At 36.4% G+C, this 24,931-nt stretch overlaps 1 long non-coding RNA gene across 2 annotated transcripts; it reads right to left on the minus strand.

The window, feature by feature from the left end:
• Positions 1–20,995: 20,995 nt before the first annotated feature.
• Positions 20,996–24,328, minus strand: LOC149920223 (uncharacterized). Of its 2 annotated transcripts, XR_016470298.1 has the most exons (4): positions 24,281–24,328; positions 23,916–24,008; positions 23,099–23,379; positions 20,996–21,120 (listed from the first exon to the last, which is right to left on the minus strand). It is a non-coding gene; the product is annotated as an uncharacterized LOC149920223 (long non-coding RNA). The 2 variants fall into 2 exon arrangements; XR_016470287.1 differs by lacking the exon at positions 20,996–21,120 and having other exon boundaries at positions 22,254–23,379.
• Positions 24,329–24,931: the final 603 nt, after the last annotated feature.

Consider the following 24,931-nt stretch of genomic DNA (forward strand, 5'->3'; position numbering starts at 1 on the left):
TCAAAACATTAATGCACCTATTGAGAAAAAGCACATTGTAATGAATAATGTCTGGATTGAGGACAAAAAGAAATTGTCAGTAGGAGATACAGCAAAAAACTGTAGTAGTCTTTACAGTAGTCTGCATGGCAACAACTGAATCCTGCAACTAGCTGTGAGGCACTGAATCATATACATAATAAAAATATTCATAATGCCTATGGAAGGATTATTTTTTTCTTAAGATTTAACAAGCTCCTGAATGTTTTTGAAGGTAGGAAGTTCTACTAGCTTGCAAAGTTCTACAGTTTTTCATTTGCTTAAAGAGAAAATGTCATATACCTTTCATGTCTTATCAGTAGGTAAAATACTGATTTGCATCTCAATGAGAATTGATTCATATTTCTCTTCTTAAAATATTCATTTTATGAGTGTTATTAAACAAATCTTTCAAATCGACTCATGTACTATAGAAGTAAGTGATTCTTGAGAGGAGCTGTTGACTCCCTTGAGGGTAGAGAGGCCTTGCAGAGATATCTTGACAAATTAAAGGCTTAGGCAATCACCAACCACATTGTTTAACAAGAGCAAATGCCAAATTCTGCACCCGGAACGGGGCAAGCCTGGGGAGACAAGAGACTGGAGAATAGCAGCTTGGAAAGTGATCTGAGTTATGGCTGACAGCAAGTTGAATGTGAGTCAGCAGTGTGCCCTGGCAGCCAAAAAGGCCAACCATGCCCTGGGGTACGTCACTGTAAGTAAGTGGGCGTAGGGATTGCCCCGCTCTACTCTGCGTTGTGCAACCTTGCCTAGAGAACTGGGTGCAGGATTGGGAACCACAGTAGAAGAACATTAGAGAGAATCCAAAAAACAACTATGAAGATGGTGAAGGATCTAGAGAGCAAGATGTATGAGGAGCTTCTTAGGCCCCTTGATTTGTTCAGCTCAGCGAAGAGGAGACTAAGGGGAGGACTCAAGGCAGCCTACAGCTCCTCATGAAGGGAGTGGAAGGGCAGTCACTGATCTCAGTCAGTTTGGGAATAGCGAAAAGAATCTTCATCCTAGGGGTGGCTGAGCACTGGAACAGGCTCCCCAGGGCAGTCAGAGCCCCAAACCTGAAGGAGTTCAAGAAGTGTTTGGACATTACTCAGAAATGTGGTATGATTTGGGTAGTCCTGTGTGGATGTTGGACTTGAAGATCCTTTTGAGCCCCTTCCACCTTAGAACATTCACTGGAATGATTAGTGAATATATACCATAGTTCCATGAATGCTGTTAAGGAGTTTATACCATACTATTATCATCATGGTTAGACTATTTAAAATTTGAAGGACTGGAGAGTTTACTCATAGCAGTTTTAGAATATACCAATATTGTATGTATGAAATTTTGGTACACATGGTAAAATCAAACAAGGAATTCTTTACTTCATGTGGTTACCCTGCTCTGACTTGTCTTAAACTGTATGTGCATCAGCTGTATTTCAGCTCCGCACCAATGGTCCCACATGACTGTGAGAAGGATGCATGAGTCACTCTTTCCTTCAGTTTCCTGACATTCTTCCTTATCACAGGTAAGTTATTACATGTGGACTGGCTGGGACCTTAGTGCTCATGTGAATTACAAACATCATCAAAGTATGAAGGCTGCTCCAAAAGTAATGCCTTCTATTTTATTATGTACGTGGATGTTGGTAGTATGGTTGTAGAGGACGAACCTTCCTACCAATATTCCATTACATTTTTTTGCTGTGCAAAAGATGTCAGCAGAGGGGCAGTCTGAAAAAAACGACAACTGACATGGAAATGCATGTGAAGCAAAGATGTATCATTGGATTCCTCTATCTGGAAAAAAATTGCACCCATTGACATTCGCTGATGCTTGCTGAACATTTATGGAGACCAAACAGTGGATGTGAGCACTGTCAGGCAGTGGATTGTGTGTTTTGACAGTGGTGAAAATGACATGAAAGACAACACGCATTCCTGACAGTCAAGATTTTTAGGATTGTGGTATGCATGCTGTTGTTCACCGCTGATGAAGTTTAGAATTATCTACACATAATTACAAATAAAAAGTTTGTTCGGTGGTATAATGCAAAATCTAGTCTTACCTAAAATTTATGGTAAATATGAGGGAATGATAACCTTATATAAGAAAGTCTCATCTCTCATTATCAGTACTTGTGAATTGTAGTTGGGCTGCATTGGTTGACTCACTTACTTATCTTGGGATATACTAAGTTATACTATACTATTAGCTATACTAATGAAAATGTCTTTTCAAATTAGTTGATTAGCCATATTCTATTTAGACCATGGCTGATACACACAATTACACAGAGGCCATAAGTATAAATAATGACATACAGGTTGGTCTTCCTTTGATCTTGTGCTGAGTATTGAACTTCTTATGATCACAGTGATATCTTCAGAAGGTGCAGGGTTCGTCTCATCCAGCATATAGTCATCTAAATTCTCTCTTTTGCCCATGGAAGGAACTAATTTCTTCCTTGAAACAGTTCAGGTAATCCTAAAATATTTTCCTCCACAAGGTGTTTATTCTTTTGTTTCAAAGGAAGCCTAAAGAGTAGTTAAGGTTTCTCTTTTCTAAAAAGTTGCAGAAAGGCAAATACTCTAAATGTGCTTCATAATCTACGATCTGTAACACTTCAAGGTTGTATTTTGAATGAAGGATTAATATCCATCAAGCTTTTTCTTTCTTTCCAATTTGAAAAATAAATAAAAATGCAGTGAATAATATGTGGGGCTTTGTCAGAAAGGAAGGGGAAAGGTCAGAAGCTCTGGAGTGCCTAGCTCTGCAATTATTTATTTATTTCCACAAGAAGTTGATACTACTGTTTCTAGCGTTAATGAACTTGTGATGGAAAGGTGTGGTGTAATTAGAGCTGTCAATATTGAATTCTAAATGTGCACTGCACTATGAATTTAATCTAAGTTTCCTTATTCCCAGTCCTCCCTCCCCATTGCCACTGGGAGAGACTGAAGCACTTGACTGCTGCTGTGGCAAATTGGGTCCTAATAAGTATGATGCTTTACTGCTTCTTGTTTTTGCTAAGATACAACTACAGCATTTCAGAATAACTCACCTGGGCATTAATTCAACAAGAAATGTTGATAGGAGTATTATATTTTCCACATTTTGATATCTCAGCGAATGACTTGCATATAGAGAGGCCTGGCAACTGGTTTATGTCAGTGACTGATGTGCTTGTCATTTCAGCCTCAGATTTGGCTGATTCATCTCTGGTAGGCTTTGAAATGTTATTCTTCTTGCCGTTCCATATCATTTTGCAATTTTAACTAGCGAGAAGAAAACAATATACAGAATGAAGCTGTGGTAAAAATATTTAAATGTTATATAGTAGGTTTTCTTTATTGTCAGGATACAAGTAATCTCAACGCACGCCACCTGAGTAAGTAACAGCAAGTTTATTCAGAGACGGAGAAGATGTGTACGTGAGGATTACGGCATTTTTAGTGCAATAAATTTGTTCAAGTCATGTGTTTACATCCTTACTCAGGGAACTCAGTCATAACTGATAGAGCCTAACAACAAGAAGAGAAACAAAGTCTATCTGTAAAAACCTTCTTGTTTAGGATGGACATTTTTATGTTGTTTAGAATCATATCAGAGATCAGGATGAATTTGCACTTTAAGCAGAAATAAGCAATGCTACAAATATTTCATTAGGAATTATGGATGCATAGGGCCATCTTCCAATCTACAGGTTATTTTATTATTTATTACATCAGTTTCCACATTCAGGAATAAAGAACAAAGAGAAAGAGAAGGAAAAAGAACAAAGGCCCTACATCATTCTAATAATTAATGCAAAAATAAGTCTTTTGATTTTGTTCTGAAAAAAAGCAGCTCCTCCATATGGAAATGCCAGCAGATGGTCCCTATTTCTCTGAAATAATGGTGTATAGAATGACCAGATCGAGTATTCTTCAGTCAGATCATTCTCCTGGTATAATATACCAGACTTTGAAGCAGTGCTTTTCATTCAGCACAGAAATAAAAATACTTTAGAACCATTTAAATCAATACTTCGTAGTTTGTTTCAGAAAAGATTTCATTACACACTTAAGTAGGAAGATTTGAAACACATTCCAAATTGTAAAAGGCGTGTACTTGGGATTTTGTTTCTTACACAAACCAAAATCAGCTGCAAATTTGCTATCCATCTCCTCAGCAGTATCACACTGTGGAAGCTGAAACAGATGAAAATTAACCCTGACTCATAATACTGCACATCCATCTTTCAGTCTGCCTGAAACAATGCCTGACTTCCTTTAGCTTATTTCTTCCATGTAGCACTGTAATACGTTATGATCACTGCTACTAACAGGCTATCAGAGAAGCATCGCAGAGGAGTAAAGGTGTGCAGTGATGATGGATGAATACTAGAGAACCCACTGCTATTAACATCTCACAGCATTGGAAATCCTACAGCTGCAAACAACTTAGCATGAGCTAGCAGTGTCCACTTATAGCCTGGAAGGCCAACAGTATCTCGAGCTGCATCAGAAGAGGGGTGGCCAGCAGAGAACGGGAGGGGATTGTCCCTTTCTACTCTGCTCATGTGAGGCCTCATATGGAGTACTGCATCTAAGTCTGGGGCGCCCAGTTCAGGAAAGATGTGGAGCTTTTGAAGAGGGTTCAGAGGAAGGCCACAAAGATGGTCAGAGTGCTGGAACACTCCTCCTAAGAAGACAGGCTAAGGAAGGTGGGGAGATCTCATTGCAGACTTCCGATATTTAAAGGGAGATTATAAACAGGAGGGAAATACACTTTTTACACAATTAGATAGTGATAGAACAAAGAGAAATGCTTTCAAACTATATGAGAGGATATTTAGATTAAACATCAGTGGGAAGTCTTTTATGAAGATGGTGATGAAGTGCTGGAACAGGTTGCCCAGTGAAGTTTAAATGCCTTGTCCCTGGAGGTGTCCAACGTCAGGCTAAATGTGGCCCTGACAACCTGATGTTGTGCCAGATTTAGTGAGTAGCAATCCTGTCTGTGGCAGGGGAGTTGTAATTAGATGATCCTTCCATCATCTAATGGTCACTTCCATCTCAAGCCATTATATAATTCAGTGGTTCTAACTCACCAATGGCCAGTTACAAAAATAAAGGCATGAAGCTGGGCTAAACTGGGTTTAGGTGTAGAAGAGAAATCTAAAGACACCACGTGCAGTAGATTTGGATATAGCATGGAGCTGTAGACAATGAAGAAACAGAAACAACATAAAAGCATGTCAACAAAAATAGGAAAATGACCCCAAGAGGATCCTTGAGTGAGGAAGTAGTCAGTAACATCAAGAACCTATTTCTCACAGAATAAGGAGGATAAGCTGACAATCTGTGGTGTTACCCTCTCTAGAAGTCCAGACATAATTTCAGTAGCTACTTTAAGCAGTTTAAGATTCAGAGGAGCAGTGCAAAGGTAGGCAGAAATGCAAAAAAAAAAAAAAAAAAAAAAAAAAAGAGATAGAAATTAAGAAGCGTGTATAAAAAAATATTGTTATTAATAATATGAAGGCAAGTATTCTGACTGCATTTCTCATTTTTTTCTTTCTTTTTCCTGTAAAATTAGATCTAGGTTAAAAAGGAATCTGTTAACAGATTCAGGAAACTTAAATATCAGTTGTACTAACAATAAATTCATGGTTTTATACTTACATTTGTATGGCATGCTTCATCTTTGTCCATAAGGAAGAGTTTGAATATAACTTGTAGTGTAAGGAGCTAGTGAGAACAATCAGTAGCACCTGCAAATCAATTTAACCCAGCTTGAAGACTTTCTGGCCAGCAAGAAACAATCATTGCAAAAAGGAGGATGCAAGTGGCATTTAAGAACTATGGAAGGAGTTCTGACTAAAATAATGGCATTTCTACTGAGAAAGTCACAAATACAAATATCTCAGTATTTAGAAATGCAGTAATGGGAAACTTCTCAGACATACTTCATCCTTATTCCAAGTAGTTTTAAAAATGAATTTTCAATGGATAAGTGTGGAATTCTAACCTTTTTAGTTTGCTCCTATCAGCTTAGGAAAGGAATAATGTACAAAAGTAAAATCATGCAGTAGTAAAACATGACTTGAAAATAAGAAATCATCCCCTTCTAGCAGCCATGAGCAATTATACTAGTCTCACATTCTTTGGAAATGTCATTTTTTTGTGTGTGTTCTCATCTTTCTTCAAGTTCTTAGGCATTCGACAGGTAGATAGTGACTGATGTCAGTAGAGAAGCTACAGCAACTCAGAATATTTCTGTTTAAGGTGGCTGGAACGGTGACACAGCCTTTCGAACATTTTGACATTCCTCACTGACTGACATTCTGCTAAAAAAAAAAAAAGAAAGAAATCCTTGTTGACTAGAGTATCTGACACATGGACTATAAGTCATGAGATTCAGATCATCATCATATGATCCACTGAATGCCTGAGTGCATTGTAAATGACAATACACACCTGAATGTCACCACAATGAAGAACTGAAGGAACATATCATCTGAGTGTGATGCTTTGAACATCTCTTCAGTCATTGATATATTTCCATTTCCATTTTTCTTCAGTGTTTCTTAAAAAGAAAAAGAGAAAGAAAGAAAAAAAGAAAGAGGAGGAAAGAAAAGGAAAGAAAAAGAGAAAGAGAGAAAAGGAAGGGCAGGCAAGGCAAGACAAAAGAAGGAGAGGAGAGGAGAGGAGAGGAGAGGAGAGGAGAGGAGAGGAGAGGAGAGGAGAGGAGAGGAGAGGAGAGGAGAGGAGAGGAGAGGAGAGGAGAGGAGAGGAGAGGAGAGGAGAGGAGAGGAGAGGAGAGGGGAGAAAAAAGAGGAAAAGGGTAATGATGGGGTAGGGGTAGGGGTAGGGGTAGAGATAGTGGTAAGGGTGAAAAGGAAAGGGAAGGGAAGGGAAGGGTGAAGAAAATAGAAGAGAAAAAAGAAAAAGAAAAAAAAAAAAGACTAAAAGAAGAGAAAAGAAAAAGAGAGAAAAAAGAGGAAAAGAGAAAAAGAGAAAAGAAATTTAGTTTGTGTTATATTCCTGGAGGGTCATTTAGCAGTTGTACAATGTCCAGCCCTGACAAATCTCTCAAGTACTGTAGCTGGGTAAAATAAATCTCCTATCTCTTTGGGGAAATTACAATAGCTGGAAATGCTGGTAGTGAGGGAGAATTTTATGTGGTGCCACAAATGGATTCACAGGCACTGATGATCAGGCAGCAATTGCTGAATACAATCAAATACCCACTTAGCATGGGCAGAGCTCTGCACTGTATAAACAGAATTAATCTAGCAGTGCAGCCTTTCTGGACAGTGAAAATGCACCACGTTTATGCTTTTAACTACATTTGTACCCAAACAGGTATGTGTGAAATCAGATTTATCATCTTTTCTGCTTGATTCTAGTTAAGAAAGTTCAAGTCTTTGCTGGCAAAGAAGGTTCAAACCTTTCGAGCCAGGGAACAAAGCTTGAGTAAGTCATTTCACTATTTGTTTTTATAGTAAAGACAGAGTCTTTGGGAGTGTTTGGAGAAAGAGTAATGGATAGAAAGGGCTGAAATGCAGTAGGTGCTTACACTATACTGCTGATAAATGTAGGAATTAAATATGATGCTCAAAATGGCAGCGACTGTAGTTTATGCCATTTCATACTTTAGAAGTAAGACAAAAATAGGAAAAAATAATATGGGCTATCCTTACTATCCTTTTCTATAATCCTATCCTCTCCTAACTGAACCTACCCTATTCTAGTCTATTCTATCCTTTATGTTATCTCTTTTCTGTGAGAAAAATCATCTTAGTTTTGTATCCACAAAAATAATGTGACAAACTGAAAGCCAGTGCTTCCTGAAATGCTGAGGTATTACCTAAGCCAACAGGAGAAACAGAAGTTTTCCTTTGAAAAATTCACATTGTAGTTGAATAACTTCAACTACAATCTGAATCATTATCTTCCTCTGATGCCTATAGAAGTGCAGAGCAGAAAAGCTTCAAGTCTGGGCTGCCCATGAGAAAGGGGAAACAAACATCAGCCTTTGACTGCTGGGTGAAGGTACAGTCTAGTCAAGACATTTAATGTGCCCTAGTGTCTGTTATGGTTTGTACATTCCTGTCTTTCTCCTGAAAGATGGAATAGAGGCCAGATCTTTCAGATAAATGTAGTAGATGAATTTATCTCCCAGATGGATGTGAGTATGAATCATTTTCATGTGAACTCTGGGCTAATGAATAAGTAATTACTGAAATATGTATTTGAAGTTGAGTGGGAAACAAGGAGAACTGCAATACCTGTGCCAATTTCACTGTGTGACTCAGTTTATCCATTTCTAAAATGAGGGCAATTATAAGCTGAAAGCTTACATTTATGATCTTTACAAAGACTCCCAAGGTCTTTAGTCAGAATGCAGCACAGAAGAGAAATAATTACTTTCTTATTCCAAATTTTATTTTAAAAATGTTCTGAAAATGTTTCTGATGAATAAAACAAATTTTACAAAAAATTTCCTATGGAAGATATTTTTGCTTTCCTAATGTTATGGCTTTGGTTACAGCAAATGCTTAAAAGTTCAAATTTTGAAAATAAGAAATTTTGAGGGTCTTTTTTTTTTAGAAAGTGTTTGTATTCTAACAGCTTTCATTAGCAAAACAGGTAAGAGCCCATAAGACTTTCTGTTATAAACCTGGATTTTCAGGATTAATATATCAGCTTTTTAAAATCCCATTGGGTTAAAACTTGTCATACAAGCTGTCAACCTATATCTAATATTTTTTCTAAAAGAAAATGGTTTAAAAACTTTAAAATTTCTTTAGATGTGAACCAGTTCCCAGAATAGATGGGTTTTTTGTTATTGTTGTTGTTGACTTATATGCTTTTCTTTCATCAGATGAGCTAGAAATGCTGTCAGATATGTTTGCAACGACGCACACAAAGCTATTACTATGATGTGATCTAGAAATTGCAGGGGTAAAATCTGCATAAAATGGCCCACATATGCCTACTACCTCTCTTGTCTGATGGCTGAATAGTAGATTAATGAAAAGATTAATGAAGTAGGCTTGCAGCCTCTTAATGTGGATTTTACAGGATGCTAGTTAAAAGGATTGTGTTTAGTAACTGGAAAGACTGATTGCAACCTGCATTACTGAAACCACATGAATCACTGAATTAGCATACAGAATCGAGACAACAAGCGATTTTAAAGGTATTTAAAATCATTTCTTGATTGATTAAGTTCTTCTCCTGAGCAAGAGCATTTTGCTTAACATCAGTGAATATGAAAAGCACAGTCTCATTCCTCAAGAGCTACTTAGTCCTCTCTTTTTCTTACCCTAGCAGATAGCTACAAAAAGAAACCACTTCAACACCACCAGCTTTTGCACTAAGATAGAAGAGCTTTGAAAAGGCACTCTGCTATTCAAAGTTAATGAAATACTAAAAAATACCAGACCGTATGTAGAAACATATTATGGTGCAGGAAATGGCTGTTGGTGTTTTGGCAATAGATCCAGGGTATCATAGCAGTCAGCACAGGAAATCAGTCTGTAGACAGCTGTCCTCTTTTGAAAGAGCTAGCAGAGGATGATGACAAACCCCTGCCCTACTGGCAGTAGAGTCATGGCTATATTCTGACCCTATTGATCTCACAAGAGCAGAGCCTGGGGACCACTTCCCCTCTGCTTTTCCCGCTGCAAGTCTAATCTGCAGATTAAAATAAAAATTTGCAAAACTTCAAAGGCACGGTACTACCAAACACACACCTGTCTACAAATGTGAATATTTGCATGCACATTTGTGCACATGCTTGTGTGTGTATGTTCATCCAAAGAAGCCTGCCTTCCTTTTCTTCTGTCAGATTGCTCAAATGCAAGAGATCCTCTCTTGCCCTTGCATGTAGGTTTTGATTTTGTTTTGTTGGTTTTGCTTTTACTGTTGAATACCCACAGACTGCAAGGTTTAGAAGGCAGGTGGAGGGGGAGGAAAGCCAGGGCATATGAGAGCAGCACATAAATGTTGATTTCACAAGGGTAGTTGGGTATTCATTAGAAACATATTTATAGCCACTCCCTATGCGCACACTTATTAAATTGGTCACACATTTTTTTGCTGCTGTTTGCTAAACATGCTGTTGGGTTTTACTGAATACCTATCAGTTAAATCCCAAATGGTGTTCTGCTTCAATTGAACCTCAGTTCTTAACCATATGCTTCATGCTAAAATGTTAATTGGAAATATTTATAGCACTGAATTGTGGATAACTATTTGTTTTTCATACATGCCAGTTATTTAACTTATTTCTTGACATAAATAATATTTTGTAACATAAGAAAATATGGAGATTGCCTTTTTATGTTCTTTATAGAAGCGAATGTGTTTATTGCTTTTTTTTTTTTTTTTTTTTTTCCCTTGTCTTTCCAGAGCTGAAGGGGATTCAAAGGCAGAGATGACTCAGTGAGACCTAAGAATACATAATAGGAAGGATATTATCCTTCTTCCATCTGAGGGTGGAGTGACTTCTATCCAACATAGTCTATGGCCTTGGGCAATAGTGCTTGTTGCTTTCCTTCCTACCCCCTACTCCTCCAAATGCAGCTTTGTTTGAGGTTTCATAAAACCTTTGCAAGTCTTTGAAAAGGCATGAAAGAAAAATATTACAGAACTTCACTGAAATTGGAATGGCAATGGCACTGTAAATAGCTGGAGAGAGGCATTTTGGTGCTGTAATGGCAGTATCAGTTTTGTTCTGATACTTTACTTAAAATAAATTGTTTTTTTACAGATAGAGTTGTCTCATCTCATACAGTTATTTAAATAATTTTTCTGTAATCTATTGTGGAAAGAGCATTTTCTTAGCTCACTCTCTATATTTCATGCCATTTTAAATGTATTTTAATGATGGGTTCCAGACTTTCCTATTCCATTTACAGCAAATATAAAAGGAATTTCAAATAGGAAAATAAAAACAAAAAAAGTTCTTCTTTTTCCCTAATAACTGAAATTCAAAGGACTTTACAACTCTAATACCTACAGTATATTTAAAATGCCTATAATTGCATTTGTACTAGCAGAGCATTACAAAGAGACTTCAGTGTGAAAGAACTCAGAATTCAGTTTCACCCAAATCTGTAGAAAAGTGATTCACACTCAGATTAATTTTCTGTATCACAATTGCCATAGTTATTTGGAACTGTATAGTACAGATCCTACCAAAAGAGAGTTCTACCTGCAGATACACAAAGTTATACTAAGGTCACAAAACAGTGAAGAATTAGCTTCTCTTCAGCTAATGCATAGAACATTTGTTAGATTAATCTAAGTCTCTCTTGTACTTCTTTCTCCTTACTCTCTGAAAACCTTGCCAAAATCTCTCATTGCATAATTTAAATTCTCTAAGCCAAATTAAAACATCATCCATTATAAACTCTGAAAACTTTCTAGCTCACTTAGATCTACCCAATTAATCTCAGAAATATCTTGGGAGTAAAACTTCCTCTGAAGTGCATTCACTGAAATGAATAACATCCAGATAGTGACTTTTAACCTGAATTTACTGAACACTCCTTTCCAAATTCCATCTGACATTTTTCTCTGGTAAATCCAGCTGAGACTTCTTCAGAAGCTTCAGTTAGACAACATGTGCAATTTCTGGCTTTGTTTAAACACTGTTCTTTGTCTTTATGCTTTCAGATCATGACAATAGCACTCATTATTTTTTCAGACATTCCTGTTTGTCGTGATATCATAATCTTTATCATTTTTATTATTATTTGATCTCGGTAAGTAAGTATGATTTTATTGGTGGATGAGACACTAACATTTCTTGATTTATCTGTCCTGATGTGCTGTTTTTTGTCTGTACCTTATCAGCCTTGAATGATAGTCAGGGATTGATTCTCTCTGCCTCTTGCTGATAAAAATATATTTTCAACCAACTATATGGTTCAGCAGTATTCCCTGGCACATATTAGCTCCTATTGCATACTTGCATCCTCTGAGCTTTGGCATTCATGTTGTTTCACAATCCTTGCCTTTTTCTGTTCATTCAATGTCCCCTTGTTCAGGAATCAAAATAATAGCCCCCTACAGCCTCACACACTGCATTCCACTGATATAAGCAATGTGCTATTTGTTTACGCCCAAGTACTTGTATAAACTTTTAACTCATAGCACAGCTGTGTCATTCATATATGCATAAACATATGAGCACATTAGAAAAGCAGAAAAGAAGACATTTTTATCAGTAAGAATACTTAGTGAGTTACAAAATTTGTATATATATCTATTTTCTGTGCTGCTACCTCTTATTCTTCCTTTACTGAAGATAACTTCCCTGAGTCCAATACCTGAAGAAGACCTTGTTTATGTAGTCACTCAGATGGAAAGCATGTATAAAATATTGAAATTCTATCTGAATATTTTTTGAGAAATTTTCTTTGGATATCTTGTTTATTTTCAGGATGAAATTCCTCTCTCTAAGTGAACATAACTTCTGAGTACAACAGAGCTATGTGTAATCATACTACGTACTGCAGAATAAAGTATAACATTCAAAAAGTCCTTTTTTTAATATAATAATTATTGCACTCCGGATTTTTTTTTTTTCTGTTATTAAAAGACTTAAAGTTACATGACTACAGACAAATCTTTTTTTTTTTTTCCTCCCTCCCTGCCTCTCTTTTCCAGAAGTTTCTAACCCTTTTATTAACAGACCAGATAACAAAAAGTACATCAAATATAATGTGCCTGCCTTCATGATACTCCTACAAAATCTATGAACATTTTTTTATCCTTTGATGTGATTAGGTTAAAGCAGATGCCTTTATGTTATATCTGCAATTTTTTTTAGATCAAATTAGATCTCCTCAGTGCCTAGATCTGACATCCCATCTCACTGTCTTCAAATTTCAGAATTTTCGGGTACATATGTGACATACATAGCGACTGAGCATAAACTGCAGCCTGGGTTTCTTCATTAAAGAAACAACATAATAATATATATTTTTTTCAAATATTTTGAAATAATGTTTGAGTTATTGATAAATGATCTAAAATTGGTGAAATCCATCATTTCATCAGTATGGAAGATTCATATTAAAGGATGCATTGTAGTTAGACTGGATATGAGATGTTTAGTTTTATCCTTCCAACGTTGTGAGCAAGAATCTATAAAAAGATTGTCAAGATATGAGAGAATAAAGCACACTTGTCCCAAATACATATAATTATTATTCTAAACGCCCCAAAAATATTTTAGAAATTTCATTTTTATAGCTTTATTGCAAACAGATTGCTTTTTTAAAGTGAGACCAGTTCCCTCACCACAGTCATGGTATTTTAATAATAGTTATATCTTAGTGTCTTTACTGAAGATTAACTCAGGCAAATAGCGCTCATAAGAAATAGATAGACTCCATCACTGTTAGCTAGACTCAGGGCTCTGAGAGCTACTTCACTGCTGTCTGCCTCCATGGAGATGAGAGAATAGATTTCTTTCTATCAAAGTTTCCCAAGCAATGATCAGCATTTACTGTGGTAACCAGACTCATTTCAGTTTTATTAAAAATAAAAATAAAAATTCAAAGCCTATATTTAACTGACCCCCCCCCCCCAAAAAAAAAAAAAAAGTAAAGATTGTATCACACACACACACACACACACACACACACACACAAAAAAAAAAAAAAAAAAAAAAAAGGTACAAAAAATTAAATATATCTAAAACAAATAACCTTAAAAACATCACAACCTAGAAATAAGCAGAACTAAGTGTTTTTCTTTGGAAAATAATACAATCTACAGTTGTTTCAAAATAGCTATTTTAACTGGAAAATAATAAGAATAAATTTCTGAGGACAGAAATGGAATTGTGAGAAATAGTAAAGAGTGGGCTTAATTCACTTGGAGGTACAAAAGGAAGCAGCAGAGGAAAAAAGGAAAAGGCAATGAAAAGGCAAGGAAAAGCAAAGCATGGAAAAGGCAAGGGAGAGGATGTAAGGGCATTCTCAGTCTTCTGGACCTTTTAATGGGATTCTAATACTCATTTATTCATATAGGAGGTTCACAGATGAGACTAGAAAGGAAATCACATCATGCACGGCAGAAAGAGGGAGAAACATTTTCTTGACATTAAATCCAGTGCCTAGTTATCCATAGCTGTATGTGCAAGGCAGCATGGCCATCAGAGATACCAAAGTACAAAGAGTTTGTTCCTGATGTTACTAACTTGTAGGTCTTCATTAATATATTAATTAATTAATTAATTTAAAAAAATTAGAAAATCATCGTAGAGAAAACTATTCATAAGTGACATCTTCTTTGTTTATTATAGGCTATTACAGATGTTCTGAACTTTAGTAAAAGTGCAACACTTTTGAGATTCAATCTCCTTCTTTGATATGACAAATTTTTTCATGGCAAAAGCATAGCATGTCCCCATTATCACTCTAGAACAAACTATTGTTCAGAAGAATACTTTTGATGGATTTAAATCTCTTGTGGACTTGACAGCAATGAAGTTGAGAGATATTAGGCAGAAGCAAAGAAATATTTTGTTTCCCAATAAAAAGACAAAGGAAATTTCAGAAAAAAAGGCTACACTGGATCCCTCTAGAAAGAAACAGAGAAAAAGAAGGAGACACACAGACTCCCCAGGAGTAGTGGTATGAGGTTTATCCTCATGGAATATGTAGTTCAGAAGAAAAGCAGATGCCTGGGGAGGGAGGGGGCACAAAGTGCACAAACTATATCTCATGGGTCTCCAAGGGAGCTCAACCACGTAAATGAATGTCAAGCTAGCACAAAACATTTGATTCTGGTTTTCTCAATGGAGAAAAAGCAAAATCAATATTTTCAGGTAAGAAATTAAAAGACAGCAGGGAAGAAGAGGACATAGACCAATGGGAAATGGTTATCTGTCTGCCTGGACTTTGTTCATTTACCTTGGAAAGTATACTATGTCTTTAATTTAATCAAAGACCAATATTAAACTGTTGTAGAAGAAAAGGTAGACTACAGCTTATCAAAGAAACTGAGGCATAACCACATCTTGGAAAAAAAGAGAAAAGATGAATTTTTCCTTGATTATCTGCCATTTTGGATTAGATTGCTTAGATTAGGAGACTGATTAGATTAGGAGGATTGATTAGATTTAGGAGAAATTGATTCCCTCCTACTCTCAATCTGTACTATTCTCAATGCTTATCCTAAACTCCTCTGCCTGACCACAAGCTCTTTTTGAAATGAACACATTGGAAGAAACTAAGCCATGTGTCCAGGAATGCTTTACTCCTAGGGGCAGTATGAAAAAGCACAAAATAGTCTTGACTTCCTGTGTCCTACACAGCTATCTATACATGTTTTATAAACATGCCTTTGAATACATGTTCATACCTCCATGGGCCCCTTCTGGGCACACACAATGTACCCTCACTGTCATGTGGCAAAACTACCATACTGTTTACTGCAGTACAGCCTTCACGTTATTTTAAACACTGGAATCAAACAAACAAGCAAAAACCTCCATGTTATCCCCTCCACTGATAATTGTGCCTCATAGACATTTGCCATTATTTGGGTATCATTTAAGAATACAAATCATATAAGCTGTGTAAAGACTCTGTAAAAGGAGGTTGAAAGGAGGGGAAAGGGAAAGGGAAAGAGAAGAGGAATAGGGAAGGGAAAAGGGAGGTAAAGAAGAGGAATGGGGAGGAAAAGAGGAAGGGGAAAGAGAATGGGGCAAGGAAGGGAAGGGAGAAGGGGGAAGAGGAAGGAAAGAAAAGAAAAGGAAAAGGAGAAGAGGTCACTAGCAATGATGAAATGTTAGATGAAAAAAACCCTAAAATCTCAATATGTGTTGGATTGAGATTATCATCAAAATTAATTGTTGGCCTGGTGATCTTTTAAAAGTAGAGCAGTACTCAAAGCTTTAAGCAAGTAGTCTAAATCTGTTTGACGAAATAGTTCTGCTGAAAAATATAGCTCTTTATCTTCAAGGTAGATCTATTAATATCAGTAGCTAGAGAATCTTGGATTATTTAGATGTACAGTCAAACTTTCTCCGGTCTGCAAAACCAAGCTTAAAATCTTACTAGTATTCATAACGTTAATTACCTATATTTGCCTTGAATACTAGAATTATCCTTTGGGCTACAACTTCTTCCCGAGTGCCATGAAGAAATTGGATATGAGCTGACTTCAATCTTTAATATGAACGCAGGATGATCTGTTAGTTTCAGTCCTGTCAATGGGATAAAATAGTACAATCTTAAGCTTGTTGAAGAGGAACTACAGTTAGGTTCACAGACGAGATTCAGAGCCAGACACAGCTTAATTTATAAATGGCTGATAATTTGGAGGTTTAAGCCTGGTCATATCCAGCACTGAAATCTTTCCATTCATACTGCTTAATTCTCCAGTGGGAAAAGAACTAGCCTACTGCAACTTCCTATTATTTGCTGAAATCCTGATGTGCTTCACGTTCTGCACATTCAAAATGGGACAGCACAGACTTACCAAGAGGATCTAGTCATCTTGTGGAATTATCAAGACTTGCAAGACTGTTCACTAGCTGAGTTGCATTAACTAACCAAGTGCATCCTTAAAGTCTGCTCTGGTTACAAAATAAAACATTTAAAGATACTTTAAGTTAATGCTTTTAGTTCTCCTGTCAGACTGAAGTTGAATCTCTAACAAAAAGAAAAGTTTTCGGTCTGGCTTCAGAGAATCAGGATTTTTCTAAGACAATATTTCCTTTAAAAACAAAGATTGTAGTACTAATTTTTGTGTCTATGTCTGAAACTCTGAGGATGGTTTTGATCATCACAAACATAGGAACATAGGTGCATTTGAAGTTATCTAAGCTGTCCCATCTGTACTCCAGCTTTCCTTCCAGAAAGTTTTGTATTTTAAATTACTGTCTATGTGGATATATCAGATGTTCTATGGTATTTCAAACAGTAATAGATTCCTATCTTTCAGTAACTGTGTTGAGTATTTAAAGGCTGAATCTAGCAAGAATGTGAAATGGAGGCTACAATCAAAGTTAGATTTTTTTTCCTTCATTTAGATTTGTTCTCTTCCATGCAGCACTGATGAGGTAGGAAAATGCCTAACACTTCCAGAATGAGGATGTTACTGAGGTATATGAAATGATATTTAGAGTGATGTCTGTTTAAATTGTGTCTGCAATAATTCAAAGGCAGCAAACTAATGCTCTTTGGGTTTCTGTTTGAAGAGTCCTAGTGATTTTTTGCTTGCTTGTTTGTTTGTTTTATTTATTTGGGTTTATTGTTTGTTTCTTTGCTTATCTTTTTTTTTTTTTTTTTTTTTTTCCTCATTCCACACCTTCTTTTTAGAATATGGAAAGTGTATTTTATCAGGATGAAAACATGGAGAAAAAAAAGCCTTAGATTTCCTAACAGAATCTGTAAAACTGCTGGCCTAATTCTGCAGTATTTTGCAGTATGTTTAGTTGTGTACATAATACTCAAAGTAGGATAAATATCAACCACTTCAGAATGACAGTATTTCACACCAAAATATCAATGACTCCATATCAATGTAAGTTACAACCAAAGAAAAAAAAAAAAAAACAGCAGAAAATCTCACTCCATAAATAATTAGGGGCTTAAAATTGTACCTATCCTTGAAAAAAATAACTGCATTGGAGATAGTCTTTTCAGTGTTACTTACCCTACCTAAAAAGCAGGTGAAATCTGAAGTCTCCACTAACATAAACTATACATTGGCCATAACAGACTGAGTGAATTTTTTATAACTATGCTTTAAAGAAATATTTTCTATACAAGCTGAATGAAAGAAATAAGAATTAGATATAAAGCTTGGGTTTATGCAGTAATTCCTTTTTACTTGCTGATAAAAATAACAGAGATATCAAGTCTGCATTTAAATGTGAATTTTTTATTTGTATTTATTTTGGAAGCATATATCTAATATATGGATACAAACAGAAGAATTTGTGTCCATACTTACTTCTTTATTTTCTTAATATTTCACTTTTATCAAAATTCATTTTATTTAAAAAAAAAAAAAAAATGGAAACAGTTTTGTCTACATACAAAGCTTTCTGTTTTAAAATCATTCAAGGTGGAATACTTCAACTATTTCTAAAGTGTTTTTCCAAACTGGGTATGAAAGTAGATTTGTGAACCAAGCAGTGTGAAGAGAAAATCTTCTTATCTCTTTTGTGTAAATATATCTTCTAGACTCTTCTTGATCCCTGGTTGTCAGCAGGTGAATAGAGTGGTTTTTGTTTGTTTGTTTGTTGTTTTTGTTGTTGTTGTTTTAATATACTTTTAAATAATGATTAAAAAGAAGAGATTTCCAGAGATGTAATGGACAAGGATATATTAGGAGGGAATGGATACAGACAGTGAACTGAATTAAGAGTTACTAAGAATGCTAACTTCTAAAATTACTCTAACAGGGACACTTGCCTTGGGCAACAGTAATGTGGAATAACTTGAAAGAGAGGGAAAATAAACAAGAAGAAGAACAATAAACAATAAATAAATGCCATTTGAGTGTTAGGTCTAGAGGACAGAACATTGAAGGTCATAAGCAAGAGCCAGAAACCCATCTCAAAGCATTAAGTCAGATGCCATGCAACCAAAAGAAGAAATACATCACTGAAAGGAGCTGGTGAATGTTTGATGGAAGTTTGTTAAATGGACAAAATGTGTCAAAACCAAGTGCTTATTGTTTTCCTACACATATTTGATTCCACATATATTACATATATTCATTCCATTTGTCTTACTTCATTGCTTTGTAATTGATTTAAGTTTTGCACTCACTGGACAAAAAGAACAATAAACTATTTCCAAACAATTTTTTTTAAGTTTGCAATGTTTGCTGTCAGTCTCTATCAGAATCAGAATAAAATCAAAATCTCCCTCCTTTTCAATTGCAGGTCAAATGTATAAGACATTAAGTCTACATATCTATTGTTATTCACTGACTGGAGACTTCAACACACCTGAACACAATACTCTACATTATAGCCACTCAACAAAAGGTGGAATTAATCTGACAACCCTTCTGACAGTTCCCTTTGGAACCAATCTTTTTTTTCTTCTTTTTTTTTCTTTTTTTCTTTTTTTTATTTTAATTAAATAATCATTAGACCAGAAGAGATCCACAGGCAGCTGAGAAATTTGGTACAGAATAATTCATTTTTACATTGCTGCTCTAAATTATATCTGATATCCTTTTTAATTCTTCTAAAATGTGGACTCTCTCACATATAAGATATTCAATCAATGACTCAAGAAAATTTTACTGAACTACATAAATATCTTCTTTTTTCTTACCCTTTCGAATGTTTTGTAATCTGCAGGTTGCAACTGGGCTGTTAAATTTCTTGAATTTATTTCATCTTACACAAATACTGCTGCATAAAAATTCACTTCACTTTACAGACATTTCTTTTCAAATCCAAATTCTGAAAATTCCTTTGTATTCCGTGTACTTCTTTGAAGAATTTAGCAAAGCAAAAATCAATATTTATGTATGATACTAAAAATGAACAAAATAATAATGACAAAATCTGTAGACTAAAGGATGTTGTCTATTTCAAGCAGATGCTTTTTTCCAGGAGGAGATGAAGATATTTCTCACTTTTCACATCTTGAATTACAATGAGTAGTTAGAAGTGATGACAGGCTGATTTAATGCAGAAGAAAACAAGTGAAGGTTTAGTTGCACTTTTTGAATGCACGTAGAATTAACTAATAAATTCTATTTCTTTGAAAACTTTCAAACATACAGATCTAGCATCAATCATCCACAGAATGGGAGGAATATGAAGCTTTTTAATGTTGTGGTATATATCTGAATAGATAGAAGACACTTGTATATGAACTGTAGCAATGACAGTAGAAGTTACAAAGCAAGAGAGCAGTACAGTCATATTTTGTGAGTTTAGCTTGTATAAAAATATTATAGAAACTCAACTACCTCCATACTTTAATCCAAGTTTCATAAACCACATGGGATAAGACATTCAATACTGAGCACAGAGAACAGTTATTGAGTATTCTTCTCTAATGTAGTTTTCTAAGATAGTAAGGTAACAATTTCATCTGCTTGCCTTTCTGTCTGCCAGTTTAGTACCAATTAGTTTTGAAGGAGTTTAGTAATTTCACTTTTTGCAAGTAACGCCTGCTTTAATTCAGTTTAAGTAGTATATTCTGTGTATGTAGATGACCCTAACAACATGCAACACATCACCTAGTTTTAGGTGTAATGTAAGACATTAGTTAATGTAATTTAAGAGATGTAGTTAATTACACTGTGGGAGTGCTGTCCTATTCAGTATTTACAAAAGGCTAGATAATAATTCAGACAGTTAGTTTGCACAAAGCTATAGTCAGATAGTAAGTTTTTATCCTAAGTAAGGAGATAAAATCATATAGGGCACCATCTCCAATGCATTCATGAAGTCATCCTTTATAAGCACTTAGCACTAATACACTGAGAACTGAGCATTGTGGCGTTAAAAACAGTGTATTCATTTATCAAGGCAATTGACATTTTGCGATGACGGTACATGCCAAACTCATATTGTTAGTGACAGGTGGTATAACAAAGGGCAGTGACCACAAGCTGTGGCTTAGGATGTTCAGATCAGAAAGTAGGAAAAACCTTTCCAGTAGGAAAATAACACAGTAATAGACCAGGCTGCCCAGAGGAGGTGTGGAACCTTCCATATCAAAATATCACATCTTTGGGAAGTTAGAAGACACGACTCCAGATATCTCTTCCAACCAACATTTCTATGGCTCTACAATAGCTTTTAAGTTTGGCGTCTCAAAAATGATAATATGCAAATATATACATTTTTCTATTTCACAAGGATTGATTATACATTTGATTAACAAACAAACAAAACAAAACAACAAGGTAAAAGAAACAAATAAAAAGACACCTTGACTGTCTTTTTAGAAGGGTTTCCTGTATTTCTTGCAGAAGAGACAAAGGAGAGTTCAGTGCCTGATACAGCAATGTTTCTTAGCAGAGGCTGTTGGACTGCAGGTATTTTCTTCTCCCATGTGGACACCGAGCACTTTCTCATCCAAGACATCCTTGCTGACTGGGAGATGATATAAGGGATAGTTCACAGTCACTGTTATCACAACCTTTTGCTATAGTTGATTCTAGCCCAGCACATAAAGTTATTTCTGTTTCTTATCAGCAGTTCTGACATCAACCAACCTGGAGATGGTTGGCTTCTGGTGGATCTTGGACTTAAGGTGAGTATCCATGTGTATCCACCAGGGACTAATGAGAGCTGCTCTTTTACTGTAGTTTTTCATTAATGTTAACAAGGCTCTTCATCTCAATTTGGAATAAATAAATAAAAATTAAAAAAGACTAGAGATTTTAAAAAATCTTTAGAAAAATATTGTCATTTCTTTACCCACCAGTTACAGGGTACTTTTGTAAGTGTTAAGAGATCCAATGCTAATAAGAAAAATTGGAGTTTAACAGAGACATAGAACTAACATGTTTGTTTCTTTTTGTTTTGTTTTGTTTTTGAATAAAAGTCTATAGGAAAATGCACTGCAAGCTTTCTGTTTTTTGTTTCTTTTTTTTATTTTGAAAATGTTGTTTTCTTGGGTTGTTTTTGTTTTGTTTTGTTTTTGCTTTTGCTAACCAACATTATAGACATTTTAAAATACAGAACTTAATTCTTTTTGGTCATGTTCTCATTCTTATTGCAGCAGCTTTTTATCATTCACAGCTCCAGCCCTAGGCCTTCAGCCCCATGAATGTCATACCCGCCTACACAACTAGCTGACATTACTGCACAGTTCTTGTTCTTGCCATAAAACTCTGCATCTCTTCCATCTCCCAGCACGTGGCTCTTGCTTCTCTAAACTCTCTGTATTTAGACTATTCATTTCCGAACAATACACTTTACTTTCATTTTAGTGCACTTCCCTTTTATACTGTTTGGGGTTTTTTTTGTTTTGTTTTGTTTTGTTTTGTTTTTTCTACATCATTATTAGATTGGACTCATGTACTGATCACTGCATCTTGTTTCTTTATTATCTTCTCTGTTCCTCAGCCACCTTCACTCTCTAGCAGTGCTGATAGGGGGCATTTTCCTCTGCTAGCCTTAACAAATACTTGCTGCACCTCCCATTCCTCTCTTCCCTCTGCTAATGACCAGGAAGTGAGACAAACAAGATTGCCAGTCTCTGAAGCATGGAAAGTGCCATCTGTGCTTTGTAGATTGAAAATCTTATTAGTCTTGCTTCCAGCCAAGTTGTGCACAAGGAATAGAGCAATGAGAGTAAGGAAAAGTGCAGCCCGATGGAAGGGGAGAACCAGTAGGGAACAATAGAAGTCACTAGGTTAAAATGCAAATAAAGAAGACAATACAAGAAAATAAAGGTAGAGAGTTGAGAAAGTGTTTACTATCTCATTTCATTCTTCCACGCTGCATCCAGTTCTTCCACAGCCCATACACTATGCCAGTGTCCAGACCAGATATACAAAGTGAATAAGGCTTTGAAATCTCACCAATGACTGATAGTAGGCAGCTGACCAAAAGATCAACAAAAAAGTCTTCCTGAGTTATTTGGGTGCTTTGGCTATAAGAGGCATCTCATAGAAGAAATAGATGAGTACCTGGATACCTACTTGGTATCCAACAGCTCTCCAGGGCTGTTAGCAGGCACCATTTCCTGTCTGCCTAGGGCCTCCCATTCTGGAATATGGCTGAGGTGTTGGCTAAGCAGGACAAGGCTTCTGATTTGACACAGTTTGCACAGGAGCCCAGAGCAACTAAGGTTGGAAAGCAAAAGGTGCCTCATCCTCTTGAGGCTGCACCTAGGTACTTCAGGAGATTACAGTGAACACTGGCCATTTCCCTGTGTTACTATATAATTTTGGCATCAGCATGGTTTAGGTTTAGCTTTCCACCTGTTCTCATACAAATGTCTGCCTCTCTACATGGAATCTATTCACGTTTCCATTCTGGTTTTGCAATTCCAGTGACAAAATCCCTTCAGCACTCTATTCCTGCCTTTTAGAGGCATAAGTATAAATGTACAGATTCTTACTTAGGTGATCTCCCTCTTCATGAGGCACAAAGCAGCAGCACATCACTGCCAGCAAGCCTTTTCCCTGCCTGCCTGCCTGCCTTGAAGGCATCTCAGAAGCACACAGAGACAGGGCAGGAGCTGTCAGGACAACATGTGCCCTGGCTGCGCTTACACTGACAGACTCTTCAGCAACCCATTGCCAGCTGGTGCAAGCTTTATCAGCCCCACAGCAATCGTAATTTTTGCAGACGCTGGAAGCACTCTGAAGAATCAGGAAAGCTGTAATCCAAATGCACTAGCTAAAAAAAAAAATACTCAGTATTAGAGATGGAACCAGGCTGTTCTGTGCTAAAATTGAATTTCCCCCCAAAGTCCTGTCTTTCTGTATATATTTCTTATGGGCTCATAACTGTCATCACAATTACGTTTCCACTGCTTGGCAATGCATATGCTAATACTGTCTTTGCAGACATACCTGATAATTCTGGTAGAGCCTTGCAGCCTCAAATCTGGCTTAATATATTCATTCTCATTTATATTTTTCCCTTAATCCTTATATTTCTTTTATGTATTCTTCATATAAGTCAAACAAAACTGCAGAATTTTTAAAGCTTACACAGTTCTTTCTCCTTCCTTGTTTTTAAACCCAGTGGATGAAACAAATACTTCTTTCTTGGAAACATCAATTACAACATCACAGCTCTTTAGTCAGTGCTTACAAATCTCCTCCCATCCTCTTCCCAAACTCAATGTGTGTCTGCCGGGTTGGTAGAGGAACATGGCAAGGGCAGTTGAGTGTTTTCTGAATCAGCACAAAGTTGGCAATGGTCAGTACCTCAATAGTTTTGTTAAATTCACAGACTGAAGACAGCACCACTGATGATCACCTCTCCTATGAGGACAGCTGGGAGAGCTGGGGCTCTTCAGCCTGAAAAGAGAAAGCTCTGAGATGTCATAGTGGCCTTCCAGTTCCTGAAGGGGGCTTACAGGAAAGCTGGGGAGAGACTTTTTAGAAGGGTGGGTAGTGAAAGGACAAGGGGAAATGGTTTTAAACTGGAAGAGGGTAGATTTTGACTGAATATTAGGAAGAAATTCTTTATTGTGAGAGTAGTGAGACACTGGAACAGGTTTCCCAGAGCGGCTGTGGATGCCCCCTCCCTGAGCGCATTCAAGGTCAAGCTGGATGGGGCTTTGAACAACCTGGTCTGGAGGGAGATGATCTTAAAGGTCCCTTCCAACCCAAATCATTCTATGATTCTGTGATGTCAGATACATTATGGCGTATGACAATGGCATGCTCTGCTTTGCTCCAGACTGGAGAAAATTATTTGCCAAATATCATAAAATTTCTCAGTGTCATTAAGGAAGGTAAATAAAAGTGCTGCTGTGGCAGAGAACAGTCTTCTTTCAGGCCCAGTTTTGTGCTTTTTTTTTTTTTTTTTTTTTTTTTAGAATTTTACCTCTTAGACTTTTTTTCAAGGATGATCTTATGACTGTGATTGTTGCAACAGCAAAAAATCAGCTTTTCCATTACTTAATATCTACTTTCCACTTTATCTCTTGCACTCCTCTTGTTTTACAAACCCATTTTAAATAGAATGGGCGGAGCACAAGCTTACACACATCTTGTTTGTAACCTCATTAGAGATCAGTTCCAAAGCCCGGTAGGCAAACAGGAGTACCAAATGCATACTACAGGACTGCCAAAGCCCTCAAGCTCTCAGACAAGCTTTGCATCTTCTTCCATGCTGCATCTTCTTGGGGAGGTTGGTATTCTCTGGGAGACTTGATGTTGAGTGAGAACATCCTATTGATAGAGCCTTCTGGGGAGAGGTTATTCATCTTCTCTCA

The sequence above is a fragment of the Phasianus colchicus genome, chromosome 1 (genome assembly GCF_987193195.1).
Source record: "Phasianus colchicus chromosome 1, bPhaCol1.hap1.1, whole genome shotgun sequence".
NCBI classification, from domain to species: domain Eukaryota; kingdom Metazoa; phylum Chordata; class Aves; order Galliformes; family Phasianidae; genus Phasianus; species Phasianus colchicus.